The 15,384-nt window shown below is 38.5% G+C and overlaps 1 protein-coding gene and 1 non-coding gene across 2 annotated transcripts in view; both read right to left on the bottom strand.

Moving 5' to 3' along the window:
• Positions 1 to 15,384, bottom strand: part of Cerk (Ceramide kinase) — a 232,528-nt gene that overhangs the window by 83,660 nt on the left and 133,484 nt on the right. The window lies entirely within an intron of this gene.
• On the bottom strand, positions 15,109 to 15,181 carry TRNAP-CGG (transfer RNA proline (anticodon CGG)). The gene has a single exon. It is a non-coding gene; the product is annotated as a tRNA-Pro (tRNA).

The raw sequence follows: 15,384 nt of genomic DNA, 5'->3' as shown, positions 1-15,384 counted from the left end.
ATTTAATTATTTAACGAGGCCCTTTTATTTAAGTTATTTTAAACAGTTGTATAATATTACGTAAACGTCCAATTCCTAACAGAAATTAATGTTTTCAGAAAAGAGCTAAGACAGCCCAGCTTTTATAGAGGGGTAAGCAGAAGCAGGTGGGTGAAATCGGGATGCGACGTAGGCAAACGGACAGTATGATTCAATACTGATAGCTCTTCGTCACTGGAAAACGCGAACATATTTCTGGAACGTACTATACTCACTAACTCAGTGCTGTTTACTATATGCGGCCTTGATTCTGTATGTAGGACAGTTGGAACTTCATTAGTATTTGGGGTGGGAGTGAAGTACATTAAAAAGTCAGGTACAATAAAAATTGAAGTAAAAATAAAATGATGTCTCTGTATTAGTTACTTCAATGAAGCGTATAGAGTTGTAGAAGTAGAAAACTTTGTGATGTATGTAGACCTGTCTTGGAGTAAAATTTTTTCCTGAGGCCAGGATCGCTCGTGCCGAGTCTGGCTTCTACATTTCGTATGTTTCCACGGGTTTTAAGATTGCACTCGGAAATCTGAAACTGAGGCACATTTCTTGTGGGCTCGTGGGCTAGCAGGTATTCACCACACATTAGCCTTCACTTCTCCCATTCAGAACCCGGTCTTTTGTCAATGCCGGTCTCAAGTGTCTGTTGGGATGAGAATAACAGTGGTGAATTGTCGTGTGGGCCACTGTGGTTGTGTATTTCGGGAAAATAGAAATCGTAAGAAATGCGAGAAATAATGATGATGATTGTAATACATTCATTGTTACACTATCGTTATCGATAGGAAATAATATTTAAGAAAGGAAAGTTATAAATTAAGACAGACCTAAGCCATCATTGATAATTTTTCAGAAATATACTCTTAAAACGCGAGCTTTCAATGCAGCCTGGTGTAACATAAATGGGTCTTTGGTAATGTGGTGCCAAATAAACTTTTCTGTTGGTCGTGCTTGTTGCTGTCAAAAAACAAAACAAAAACAAAAAAGAGAGAGCGGTGTGTCTACTGAAACTTTAGCGATCTGAAAAATATTTCCAGGGGAATTTCAACACATGCTTTTTCAGTTGAGCATAATATTCGTTGCTTTATAAAAATTAAATAGTTAAGCCTAATGAAATCAACTCACATCATAGCAACTTATTTGAAGATTGATATATTACTTTTCATTAATAATAATAATAATAATAATAATAATAAAATATAGTAATAATGTCAATCATAATAAAGTATCATCAATAATAAACATTTTGTATGGAAGGAGCCTGCTTAAACTACTTACTACAGGCCTCACCGAAGATTTTGCACACCAGCCGCTACTGACAAACCACGCGTTTTCAATTTGAAATATAGTTTATCTGACAGTGTACTGCCGTTGAACATATCACACGTTATACTTTACCTTAGCCATGAACAAGAAATTTATTCTCGCAGCTAATCTAACGGAAATTCGAATAACTTATATTTAAATAAACTTTATCTGTTGGTTACTTTAAACGGAACAGATGCGACCTACGTTCAGTCTAACCTTGAAGGAAAAGATTATCTGAAACAGGTTTCCAAATTGACTCAACCTTGTCTTCAGTTTTTCAGAGAGCCTCGCACCACAAACTATTGTCAACGCATTTCGAAATGGCGGCCCAAGGTCAAGCAATGGACTGCATTTTCTACGTGTACAGTGAGGATAACATAAGAACAGTTCCAAAGGGTCGTATTCATAGACATTTTTAGCGCGGGCTTCCGGTGGATGATCAGCATTTTTCGTATTCATAAACCAGTGTTAGCGATTGGATATGATTTGAATTCTGTATAAGTAACCAGTGGATAGTCGGGGCTAGCTTAGTACGCTCGTAGCGCGTGCTGCGAAGTGTCTATGAATAGCACCCTAAAAGTCTAATTTGGCCCTCTCTTCAGTGTTGCCAATTAATACCACATATCACCAAAGAGGGTAAAATCACAATGCTACGAACTGAAATAATAATAATAATAATACGAGGCGCATCCAGAAAGTAAGTTTCCCTATAAAAAACACACAGACTTTCAGGAAAACATTTATTGGCAACAGGTACAGCAATGTTTCAGCTATTTTTCAACATAGCCACCATCAGAATTGAGACACTTGTATCGTGGGATCAACTTTTGTATCCCTCTGTCGTAGAACTCTGCCGCCTGTGAATGGAACCAGCGTGTGACAGACATCTTCAGCTCTTCGTCGTTGCCAAAACGCTCACCGGAGGACAGGAATTTCTTGAGGTGCAAGAAAACGTGAAAATCGCTGGGAGCAAGATCAGGACTGTAGGGTGGGTGATCAAACAACTCCCAGCCAAATTCCGTCAAAACAGCTGCTGTGCGCCGAGCCGTATGTGGACGAGCATTGTCATGGAGGAGCACAACACCTGCAGTAATCATTCCACGCCTCTTGTTTTGAATGGCACGTCGCAATTTTCGCAGTGTTTCACAGTAACGGTCAGCGTTCACTGTTTCACCTCTTGGAAGGAAGTCAATGAGCAGAATGCCCTTCCTGTCCCAGAACACCGTGCACATCACTTTCCGTACCGACAGCGTCTGTTTGAATTTCGTCCTGACCGGAGATCCACTATGCTGCCAATGCATTGACTGCTGCTTGGTTTCCGGGGTGAAGTGCGAAATCCAAGTCTCATCGCCCGTGACGATCCTGTCGAGGAACTCGTCGCCGTCATCGTGATACCGTTGCAGAAATGTCAGTGCTGCTCCTAAAAGTTGCATTTTGTGTTCGAGTGTCAGGTTTTTTCGGCACCCACCTGGCACACACTTTTTTGAACAGCAGGTGCTTAGTGACAATCTCATGCAACAAGGATCGCGATATCTGCGGAAAATGGCTGCTCAGCTCCGTAATCTTGAAGCGACGGTTCTCCATGATGCACTGCCGCACCAGCTCAACACGATCATCATTGATGAGGGACGGTCGCTCACTGCGCTCTTCATCATGGACACTTTGACGACCTTCGGAAAACTGCCTACACCAGCGACGCACCATCCGCTTACTCATGATGTTCGGCCCATAGACCTGACAGAGCTCCCGATGAATTTCAATTGGCGCAATGCTTTGTGCATTAAAGAACTTTATCACCGACCGAACCTCGCAGGCGGCGGGAGAAGGAATAAGAGCTTCCATTTCGGACCACTGCTGCCACGCTATTGGCACCAGGCGGGACCTGTCCGGCTGGCGTATGATTGATAGCCTACGTCATAGATCTGTTACGCATGCGCAATTGACACTGCTAATTACGTTTACTTTCAAGGGGAAAAAATCGGGAAACTTACTTTCTGGATGCGCATCGTAATATAATAATAATAATAATAATAATAATAATAATAATAATAATATAGTGTTAACAATAACAATGTCGTGCTTATTTACCACTTCTCATCTTTATGTTGAGAGGTGTTTCCTAAATGGTTCAATAATTTATTTATGAAATAATATATTTTTCTCCTGGACTTCTCGCATATTATGTTGGTAATTAGGATTAGTATGGTCTAATATTACAATTTATTTTGTCAGGCAACATGAAATTTATTGCTTTGACTAAAGAGTTTACGAATCATGAGACCTAACCTAAAAATGTATTTACTTACTTGCATTTTCGTCAGTTTGTTTTACTGTAAACCGAAATCATTGCTGCCAACATAAGTTAGAAAATAACTGCCAGTTACAGTTTTTGTCAGTACCCGAAATTCGAAACGAAGTTGGTAAAAGAAAATTCAACCTCAGAGCTAGAAAATCACTATAATCCACTAACATATTTAATAATAGTGAGAAAATGGTTAGGTTTCACCCTTTGAGTATTAAATAAGCTGATCCGGACTGTATTTATCCAATTCCTGAACCATTCTCTTCAACTACAGTCAGCTGGGACAGCCGAGATTACCAGCGATTCAGTTCACAGTTTTCAATTCAGCGACTGGCGTTGTTTGTACGTTTTACGTGACCTTGATCCGCCAGTTCGAAATGCACTTACTCTTAATTCCTAAGAACACAGTAGCTTTTCAGGGTTAACAGACCCTGGAAGAAATGTTGCCGAGTTACATAGGTAGCTTTCTGTTTTACGTTGTAAATGAGACAACGTAATGTTTTAGTAGATTTTTTTTGGATATATAAAGCTTAGTAACCAAATAAATCACGCTCTGATTAAGCTGCCACATCCGGATTAGATTCAGATTTAGACTTCGGAAGTCAGTCATGCTCATAAAAAGGTTCAAAGAAGGAACTAACTCATAAATTATTTATAAGGTTTTATTGTATGTAGTCAGTGAAACATTCAACAGGAGAGTATAACATTCCCGTTTCTTTGCTACTTCTCAAATTTTGTGCTCCAAAACATAGCAGTCTTACCCACGGCCATCTTGATCTACAGGCCTTGGCAGTATAAATTTGGCGACATCTTGAAAACAGTGAAAGGTATATTGTATGGAAAATAATTATATTATTGATATAATACATGATTATTCCATTATAATCTGGCTCTAAAAATAAAATAATTAATAGGTAAATGGTAGAGATGAACAAAACTATCTGCCGCTCTCGCTCGCTGTGTTCGTTGCATTTGTCTTTCGAGTCTCGTCTCATCATTCTCGTGCGCTTCGAGTCTCGCTCATTATTCTCGAAATAGCATTTGGTCGGCGTGGAATGATTTTGTAACTTTGAATAAGATGCATCATTGAAATAAATAACATTAAACATGTTTAAATAAGACAAAAATATCAAAACAGAACAGTATCTTAGTTATCAAAATGTTCTGGTTCTATTATATAATATTACCTATGGTTATATAAACAGAAAAAAAAAACAATTCTCAAATAAATTTGCATTTCTAAGAAACATAAAACATAACGTTAATATATTTTTACTTGAGATTGCACACTTGATCTCAAAGTTGTTTCATATAGGCCTCTATTAATTTCATATACATTACATTACAATTAATTAGAAAATTGCAAGTAAACAAGAAATATTGTTTCAAAATGAACAAAAAATACATTTATTATTGAATTAGTATTAAAAAGGCAAAATACGCAAAATAAAAATTGGCCCTATCACTTTGATTTACTCCAAATCACATTTATATCAATGAAAATTATGATTTACTTCCACGCAGTAAAAAGGACATTTTGACAAACATCCGGGATCTATTCATAAGTGACATCAATAAGGCAACTAAGTTAGGAGATAATGTGGTAGGGTGGACAGTTCCTTTCCCCTTCCATTGCATACGTCGCTGACTAGTAACATATTTCACTAATCAGACTTAAGAAGTGTACAAACAATTGAGGACGTAGCTGCAATAAGGAACCATACTCCAAAATGCTGTTCTGAGATAGAGTTGAAATTTTTAAAAACAGCGCAGGGCATATAAAATATATTAAAATAAACAGGTTTATCAGCATTACTGTTCAACATTTCTCAACGAAACTTTGTGGGTATAACAAAGAAACTACGGAGAATCGATTTATGCATTCTCCGGGAAAACGGCCTAAGGGCAACAACGTCCTCAATTGTTCTTTTCTGACACATATCGAATCGTACATGGTGGATAATAAATTAATCCCTTCGTATTCATATCGCTAAATGGAGTTACGTTACTCAAAATATGGATAGTGATTTTAAAAATTCACGCAGGTAATACGTTGACTTTCTGAGGTTTAAGTACAGGGACATCATTTTATTTTTACTTCAATTTTTATTGCACCTGAGTTCTTGAATGTACTTCACTCCCACTCCTCTACTAGTAAACTTCCAACCGTTCTCCACAGAGAACCGAGGCCGAGTATGCAGTACTGAGTTAGTGAGTATAGTACGTTCCAGAAATATGTTCGCGTTTTCCAGTGACGAAAGAGCTTTCAATATTGAATCATATTTTCGCACAGGTACTGTCGTCCGTTTGCCTACGTAGCATCCCGGTTTCCCCCACCTGCTTCTGTTCGTCCCTCTGTAAAGTCTAGTAGCTGGGCTGTCTTAGCTCTTTTCTCAAAACATTAATTTCTGTTAGAAATTGGACGCCTACGTAATATTATACAACTGTTTAAAATAACTGTTTAAATAAAAGGGCCGCGTTAAATAATTAACTGTCACGTGATTTCCCCCCTTTTCTACGACCCTGCGACAAAACCACTTGAACGGACAGTAGATAAGATTTCTGAGTAGTTTTATCTTTTCGGATCGGGCAGAAATGAAGATTAAATTTACAGTACGTAAGGTATTCTTTTATAGAGTAGGTATAGAATTATTTCAACATGAGTTACTCGAATATGAGTTACGAAGAACGAAACTGGTAATTGGAATTAGGTACAGTAGTCTATAGTGCGATAATATGCACAAAAGAACTGAAGCCTGTATCGAAATGAACGGCCACCATTTTAAAAAATGTGTTTAAATATCCATATTATGATTATTTTTCAATTCAACTTCATTCTCTATATTGTACGCTAATGTGCTGTAACAGTACAATATACACTGCATAATTAATACGTCCGAATGAATAGCTCAATTCGTGAGTAAAAACACTAAGTGTTAATACACTACTTTATTTTGATTAAACAAAAACCTAATGAAAATTATCAAACTCAAAATTGCAATATTTCCTAGTTTACATAAATGGATGAACTACTTTTCTTCCCTCCTATGTCTAGTAAAGTGATTTGTTTGTATTTTACGCCAGTATCATCGAACTCCAGTCTTGGAAGTGGGAGCAAGCGGTGTTTCCGGTTCTAGACCTTTAATCGAAAGATATAGCCAGGTTGATATTAAAAATGTTAGTGAAAATAAAATGATGTCCCTGTATAAGTTTGTTTACAGAAACATGAGGAATGATAAGAAACAAAAAAAAAAAAAATAGTATCAGTTCTCTCATTAATATCTTGCGGCCACATACTTTTTTTTTTACATTTAAAACCTAAATTCTTTACGACAGTGTAAGGAACACTGGCGTGAAAGATTCCACATTTCGTAGCGAAATTTGCATCTATTTTAAACGCAGTTAATAATATAAATACACATGCAGCCGCAATAACTACGAAAACAGCCACGACAGAACATCAACACTTTCTGTGACACAGTAACGTAGATTAAAAACTCTTCCGAACAAAACAGCTGTCTACCACGTGCTGGCTGTGAAAGAGTCGGCAACACCGACCTGTCACTATGGACTGTGGTTGGCTGGTTTGAGCGGTTGCCATGGTGACGCCTTGAAGCCGCTGAACTGTCAATACCTTTCTAGTTTTGTATAGACTCTAAAAAGCCTGCTGTTGCAACCGTTGAAGCTTGTGCTGTTTTCTTTATTATAGTGGCAATCGGGAAATGTATTTCTAATATTTTTCTTTAATAATGTGTATAGTTAGATTCTTCTTAGATAAATATTCAATGTCGGAGTCATACAAAGTGAAACAGTTACTGGACAGTTCCTTTTCCCAGCTTAATTACGAAGACAGACTTGTAACAGTAAAGAGACGAATCATTAACTACAAAGTGAACGGGGGAAAAAATAATCCCTATAAAAGGTACTTTAATGTAATATTTTTGTCCAGTTAGATCGTGCATTTTTCCGTGTATGAGCCGGCTGGGATGCATAGAGGCTGAGAGATGTAGGTAAATTCTCAACGGATGTAGGTAAATGATCATTTTTAAATAGAACTATAAATGATTGGAATGTCCTACCTGCAGCGGTCTCTGAGGGCTGTCCTTCCTTAAGGAGATTCAAGAATAACTTAAAAAGTTGTGTATAAAGTGTAAATTAAAATTAAGGTGACATGTAAAATTTAATTTTTTAAGGTGACATGTATTTATTTAGCCTGACGAGTTACTACCTTGGTTTGAATTGTAAATTATTTAAATATAGCGTGTAAGAGGATCTTTTAGACTAGAAATGTTTAATTTAAATGTAGTTCTGTTTATAAGTATGCATAAGGGTGTAATTATTTGTCTTATTTGAACTGTTGTATCAGTGAAGTGTGATGAGTCAGTGAAGTTGTGGTTTTACAGTGCAGTGAATAGTTCCGATCAGTGATAATTTATAGTGTCAATGAAATGTGTTCTATAGTGTCAGTGAAATGTGTCCTAAAGTGTCAGTGACATGCGTCATAGTGCCACTACAGTGAGTGAGATGAGAGTAAAGTGAAAGTACCAATATGAAACTTATATAGGGCCTATACATATGTAGGTTGTATTGTAAAATTAGGTTCACTTATCAATTAGGTTATTTTATGTATTATTATTAATTGTAATTATTGTGTTAAATTGTATTGTGTATTCTTATTGTATTGTAATTGTATTGTGTATACCACTGCCACCGGGTGCTTGCCCACTTGCAGTGTAAATACATACATACATACATACATACATACATACATACATACATACATACATACATACAACTAGGGGTCCACACCTGTGGAATAACGGTCAGCGCGTCTGGCCGCGAAACCAGGTGGCCCGGGTTCGGATCCCGGTCGGGGCAAGTTATCTGGTTGAGGTTTTTTTTTTCCGGGATTTTCCCCTCAATCCAATACGAGCAAATGCTGGGTAACTTTCGGTGTTGGACCCCGGACTCATTTCACCGGCAAGATTAATCCAGTCTCTATCATCATATCCCACCTCCCTCAAATCCATTTTAATATTATCTTCCCATCTACGTCTCGGCCTCGGTCTTTTTCCCTCCGATCTCCCAACTAACACTCTATATGCATTTCTGGATTCGCCCATACGTGCTACATGCCCTGCCCATGTAACATTGCAAGTACCAAATCTCAAAACCTTATTCCTTTGCTGTGGTCGTGCCAGAGAATCAGTCCCATTCCGAGGCTTATTTGAAGGTTTCGTAACAGGCTGTTTTTTTTACGGTGATGTGTTGTTAGCCCTTCGCCCAACCCCCAAGCTGGAGGACCACCCTTCATCGGTTGTCCGCGACTGCTTATTCAATATATTCACAGCTACCCTCCATATCTGGAGGCCGTCTCCTCGATCCGCAACCTGAGGACGCGCCATGCCGTGGTGATAGGGACCCACAATACAATTAATTTTGCTTATGTGATAAAATGCGAAATTTATACTAAAATACGATATAAATGTGAAACCAAATAAAATTATATATATACATACATACATACATACATTCTTTCTTCTGAAAAAACTATTAAGCTACCTAGGAGATTTTGCAACCTTGGTGTCTATCTCCATCACTATGAAGAGGGATGAGGATGTCTGAGGAAGAGTGGAGATCTGTTTCTTTTCTCTTTCTGTACAAGTTCCCTCAACCTACGTTTTCACTTTAACACTGATGCAGTTTAGTATGTGCAAGAAAACTGATAAATATTACAGGTTTGCTTTTAGCACTCCGGTTTCAGTGCTTATTGCACGATTGTGTCATTAGGTCTCCGAGGAGGTTATCTTAATTTACTACTATCAGAAATGCTAACGTCTCCGTTAGGAGTAACTTAAAGAGTAGGGTTTTAATGCTATAATCGCGGTAGTTAAGACCGACGTGATCGATAGTCACAAGCGTTACTTGTCGAATTATCGATTCGCAGCACGCCGCACTTGACCTTGAATACGTGACTTCATATCGAGCAGTGAGCAAATCCATATTTGCCGTCCAGAAAATTTCCGCTACGGCTGCGGCATCTCCTAGCACGCACTCTCATGCTCTTGGATTAATGGCCAAGCGTTTTATTTCCTTTTTCAATAAAAAAAAAACTGAATCATTTCTTTCATAGAACTTCAAGAGCACTTGATGACGATGCCTACGTCACATATGGTGCTTCAAGAACTTCGACCTTCGCTTCTCTTTCATTTCCGGGAGGGGATAACACTATCAATGAGTCAAGGACTCTACATTGCATAGTAAGAGTAACTATAATCAGAATTACAGTAAAAGCTGAGGTTTTACGTAGTTCTGGTTTGTACGTAACTGAATTTTTTTTTTAACTTGGTTTATTCACGTTTTAACTTCTCCTCTTCAAGTCTGTATATAACTGTGCGAGTTTATATTTGAGGAGAAAATTTCGCTCCGGCGCCGGAGATCGAACGCGGGTCCTTGGTTCTACGTACCAAGCGCTCTGACCACTGAGCTACGCTATTAATTGTCAATATTACAGATATTATTCTGCAGGAAAAAGTAATAAAATCCTTAATATTCTCACAGCTAGCAGCGCATATTTCTGTCCTGATTACTGTGTACTTAACTGCGGAATCCCGACCAAACAGTTACTCAGTTGACTGCGCCCTTTGTATAATGACAGTTGACTTGGACATAAAACGTCAACGTATATGCCTAACTTGGAGTCGGGCCACAAAGGGAAACATCGAAGGAGGAGAGTTCGGTCCGGTGCTGTGGATTGAATTTGGCGTAGCTCAGTGGTCAGAGCGCTTGGTACGTAGAACCAAGGACCCGGGTTCGATCCCCGGCGCCGGAGCGAATTTCTCTCCTCAAATATTAATTGCCAATATTACAGAAACTATTCTGTAGGACAAATTAATAAAATCTTTAATATTGTGCGAGTTTAGTTAACAGACTGTCCTAATTCTTGACTTAGTGTCTACATGTTTTTTTTTTTTTTTTCAAAAATTTAATACGGAAATATCAACCGAAAAAACCAAAAACATGGCCTTTTTAGGAAAAGATCCAGTTCCATCCAAAATCATTATAAATGACACATTAATAGAACGTGTGAATTCACTGAAATGTTTAGGTTATAATCTATCATACATCACTGATATATAGACAACAAAATCTCAAAATTTTTAAAATTTGTTGAAACCATCAACAGTATATTGAAACCTTCCCAAGTACAAAGACACACAAGGCTGAAAATCTACAAAACTCTCGCACGACAAAGTTTGCTTTATGGCAGTGAAGCATGGGCACTAAGAAAATGCGACGAAAGACGGCTAAAACAACTGCCGAAATGAGATTCATGCGAAAAACTGCTGGATACTCTCTTCTCGACCATCATCGGAACGTAGATATTCTAAAGGAATTAAAAATTGACTACTGTCCATTATCTGCAGCAATACAGGCTTCGGTGGCAGACACATGTCAAGAGGATGGATCGCTCTAGATGGCACAGGCAGATTTTGTCGTATGTCCCAAGAGGTCGAAGAAATTTAGGAAGACCTAGGAAACGCTGGCAAGAGACCGTAACAGATCCACCGGGGTGTAACACTTGAACGCTGATGATGATGATGTTTTTTCGAACGGATCTATGAGAGTCAAATTCATTTTATCAGTTTTCGACATTTCTCTCGTAACTTGTCATTTGGACTTAGGCCAGTTTGGAATCCACCTCTTCAATTATGCATAGATGCTGGCAAAATTACATTTAATCAGGCCCGGTTTAGGACTGTTGGACAACGCGTGCTAGAGAAAAACTGGCTGCCCTTAACGATGCAGATCGCGAGTAAATTAACAAACTAACCCACCCCATGCAAGACTATTAGTATGGATTTGTGGCAGTACCATGCAGTTTACAAAAGAAAATCCATAAGATATTTTATGCTATACAGCATACCTGCACAAACAGCGCTCAACGAGCGCGCGCGCTCCTTCGGAGCGGGAGAGCCGTGTTTACCGCTCGCCGAAACGGAGAGGAAGATACGTAAGAATGACATAGACTTGCTATAGGTAGAGGAGAGGGAAACGACCACTCAGTTATCTAGTGGAGTGCAGTGTGTAGGCCTATTCTCAGTAACTGTTTCACGTTGCTTACCTACTGCTACAGTACAGTATGGAGGAATCTAAAAGACGGAACAAAACATTTAACATTTAACGATTTACAGCTCGAACTTATTGCTCTTCAATGTGGCCTAAGGGCTAAAGATCGTTTGAATAATACTACTAGCCTGGTTGAGTTTTACAAGACTAAACATTAGCAATAATATCCACGACTACACAGGCTGACTGTGAATTTTTTTATTATTTTAGTAGGTTATTTTACGACGCTTTATCAACATCTTAGGTTATTTAGGGTCTGAATAAGATGAAGGTGACAATGCCGGTGAAATGAGTCCGGGGTCCAACACCGAAAGTTACCCAGCATTTGCTCATATTGAGTTGAGGGAAAACCCCGGAAAAAACTTCAACCAGGTAACTTACCCCGACAGGGAATCGAACCCGGGCCACCTGGTTTCGCTGCTAGACGCGGTGTGGACGGCTGTGAAAATGATTGCTATGCTTGGCTCAACATTTATATTTGTGAGCAACTGTTTTCTATATAATCAACTTCAATAAAGGCAGACCTCGAACATCTGTAACTGATGTTTCATTACGATCAGTAGGTTACTGCTCCTTTCAGCTGCCAACAGCATAAAACCTCGTTTTCATGTACTGATAAATAAAAATATAACAAAATGATATTGTACATTTAAGTAGCTATAGAATTTCTATTATTTCTGTAAAATTAATATTTATTAATTAATAATAGTCCAAGATAGTTTTGCAAACACTGAACGGGAATTCATTTCATAAACACTCGTAATAATACTTCCTTTTGTGTATATTTTGTACGAGATCACCAACAGTCTACCCTTATACAGAGAGCGCAGCTAATATCTGCATTCCGCTCATGAGCTGTGAGCCGGCTCGGAGAGCGCAAACCTTGTGCAGGCCTGTTATACAGTACTCGTTTTAATTTTATAAAAATGGAAATGTAAAAAGTATCAAACAGATGCAAATGTTATCTACAGAGGGTTGTTTCCAATTTCTGGAAACGAATTTTGAATGACGTCATGTGCGTTAGTAGTCATACGACAGCTGAACTCTGGTGAGAGGTGACAGACCAGTAGTGAGTGATTTCATAGAGTGCACGGTGTCTCACAACAGCTATGCCCTAGAAAATCGAGACTTTTTGGAAGAGATACATTACGGCACTTTCCAATGGCAAGCACAGTTCAGTGAAAATAAAAGAAGCCTGCCAAAAACAGGGTTTCGTTATTTCCAAGAAAGACATCTTCTGTGTACCTAATAAGACTGGTAAAACTCGCATGGGATTAATATGTAACATTTCGGGGGTGCGGCTCGTGGCGGGGGGTGGATTTCCTTGCCTTTTCTCCTCTGGAATTAATCCCATCCGAGCTTTGCCAGTCTTATTAGGTATACAGATGCCTTTGTTGGAAATAACGAAACCACGTTTTTGCAGGCTTCTTTTATTTTCACTAAATTGGCATTGAAAAGAATTGCAATATACCCCTCCATAAAAGGCTCGATTTTCTTGGTCATTGCTGCTGTGAGACACCGTGCACTCTTGACTATGAAATCATCCACTACTGGTCTGTCACCTCTCGCCACATTTCAGCTGTCGTGTGACCCTTGACGCACATGGCGTCATTCAAATTTCGTTTCCAGAGATCGGAAACAACCCTGTATTAAGTTAGAAAAGCTCTCCTTGCCTTTTTCTTTCCAATTCATCCGTAACATCGGACAATCGTAATTTCTCACACAATTCCATTTCTATAGCTAACAATCCTAGATAATTAAACCTTTTCCGAATCATTGATTTTCTTAACCGAGTCTTTGTGTCTTTGGGTTGCGAAAAACTCTTTTCGCCTGATGCTGACTAACTGGTAATGTGAGAAAAATTCTAATAGCTATAAACAGATTGGGAAATGATATCAGGTTATTTTTTGCGAAAAACTCTTCGTCTGATGCTGCACTAACTGGTACTGTGACAAAAATTCTCATAGCTATAAACAGATTGGGAAATGATGACATCACGTTATTTTTTGCAATAAATGTCAGGATTTCTTAATGGGTCAGTTTCCGCAATGCCAGTGTGCAAAGTTCTGTATGGCATAACGTCATTGAAGACTTCAGTACTATCTATATATTTAATATTTACGCTTTCTTTATTAATGTGAAGGGAAACTTGTAAATTAGAACATTTTTTTTAATTTCATCTTCGATCATATCTCTGAATAATAAAAAAAAGACATTTAAGTATATTACATTCATTCAGAATTCCAAATATTTGATTAATGAAATTTAATGCAGTATCAGACATATTTGAATAAAATTGTATTCTAAACAATTCTTTTGAATCTGTTATTTCTTCTTTCCGTCTTTCATAATGAAAATAGTGAACTTTAGATCTGCTCCCAGCACTACCATTCAAATTCCATCACTACCAGTCCCGGAATCGTACCCGGGCCGTCTTGATGGATGAAAAGTGCGATAGTGTTTGAGCCACAAACGCAGTAACTACACGTAATAATAACAATAATAATAATAATAATAATAATAATAATAATAATAATAATAAAGCATGTTTTTAGTGACATACAGAAACCACCTACCGCATCGGTAAATGGATGAAAAGTTGCAAGTGTACTGTTCGAACAGAAATTATGTTGTCTAGTAATTACTGATTTACTTACTTACAAATGATTTTTGAGGAACCCGCAGGTTCATTGCCGCCCTCACATAAGCCCGCCATCGGTCACTATCCTGTGCAAGATTAATCCAGTCTCTATCGTCATATCCCACCTCCCTCAAATCCATTTTAATATTATCCTCCCATCTAAGTTTCGGCCTCCCCAAAGGTCTTTTACCCTCCGGCCTCCCAACTAACACTCTATATGCATTTCTGGATTACCCCATACGTGCCACATGCCCTGCCCATCTCAAACGTCTGGATTTAATGTTCCTAATTATGTCAGGTGAAGAAAACAATGCGTGCAGTTCTGCGTTGTGTAACTTTCTCCATTCTCCTGTAACTTCATCCCTCTTAGCCCCAAATATTTTCCTAAGAAACTTATTCCCAAACACCCTTGGTGTCTGTTTCTCTCTCAAAATGAGAGTTCAAGTTTCACAATCATACAGAACCGATAATATAACTGTTTTATAAATTCTAACTTCAGATTTTTTGACAGCAGACTAGATGACAAAAGCTTCTCAACCGTATAACAGGTATTTCCCATATTTGTTCTGCGTTTAATTTTCTCCCGAATGTCATTTATATTTTTAACTGTTGAGCGATTACTGATTACTGGTAATAAATAGTGTTTCCTAAAATTAAAATCATTCGACAATTAATATTTGAGGAGAAAAATTCGCTCCGGCACCGGGGATCGAACCCGGGTTCTTGGTTCTCCGTACCAAGCGCTCTGACCACTGAGCTACGCCGAATTCAATCCACAACACCGTGCCGAACCCCTCTCCTTCAATGTTTCCCTTTGTGGCCTGACTCCAAGTTAGGCATAGGCCTATATGTTGACGTATATGTCCAATGTCAACTGCCATTGTAGCTCAGTGGTCAGAGCGCTTGGTACGTAGAACCAAGGACCCGGGTTCGATCCCCGGCGCCGGAGCGAATTGTTCTCCTCAAATAT

The sequence above is a fragment of the Periplaneta americana genome, chromosome 10 (assembly GCF_040183065.1).
Source record: "Periplaneta americana isolate PAMFEO1 chromosome 10, P.americana_PAMFEO1_priV1, whole genome shotgun sequence".
NCBI lineage: Eukaryota > Metazoa > Arthropoda > Insecta > Blattodea > Blattidae > Periplaneta > Periplaneta americana.
This window is presented reverse-complemented; position numbering and strand designations above follow the sequence as displayed.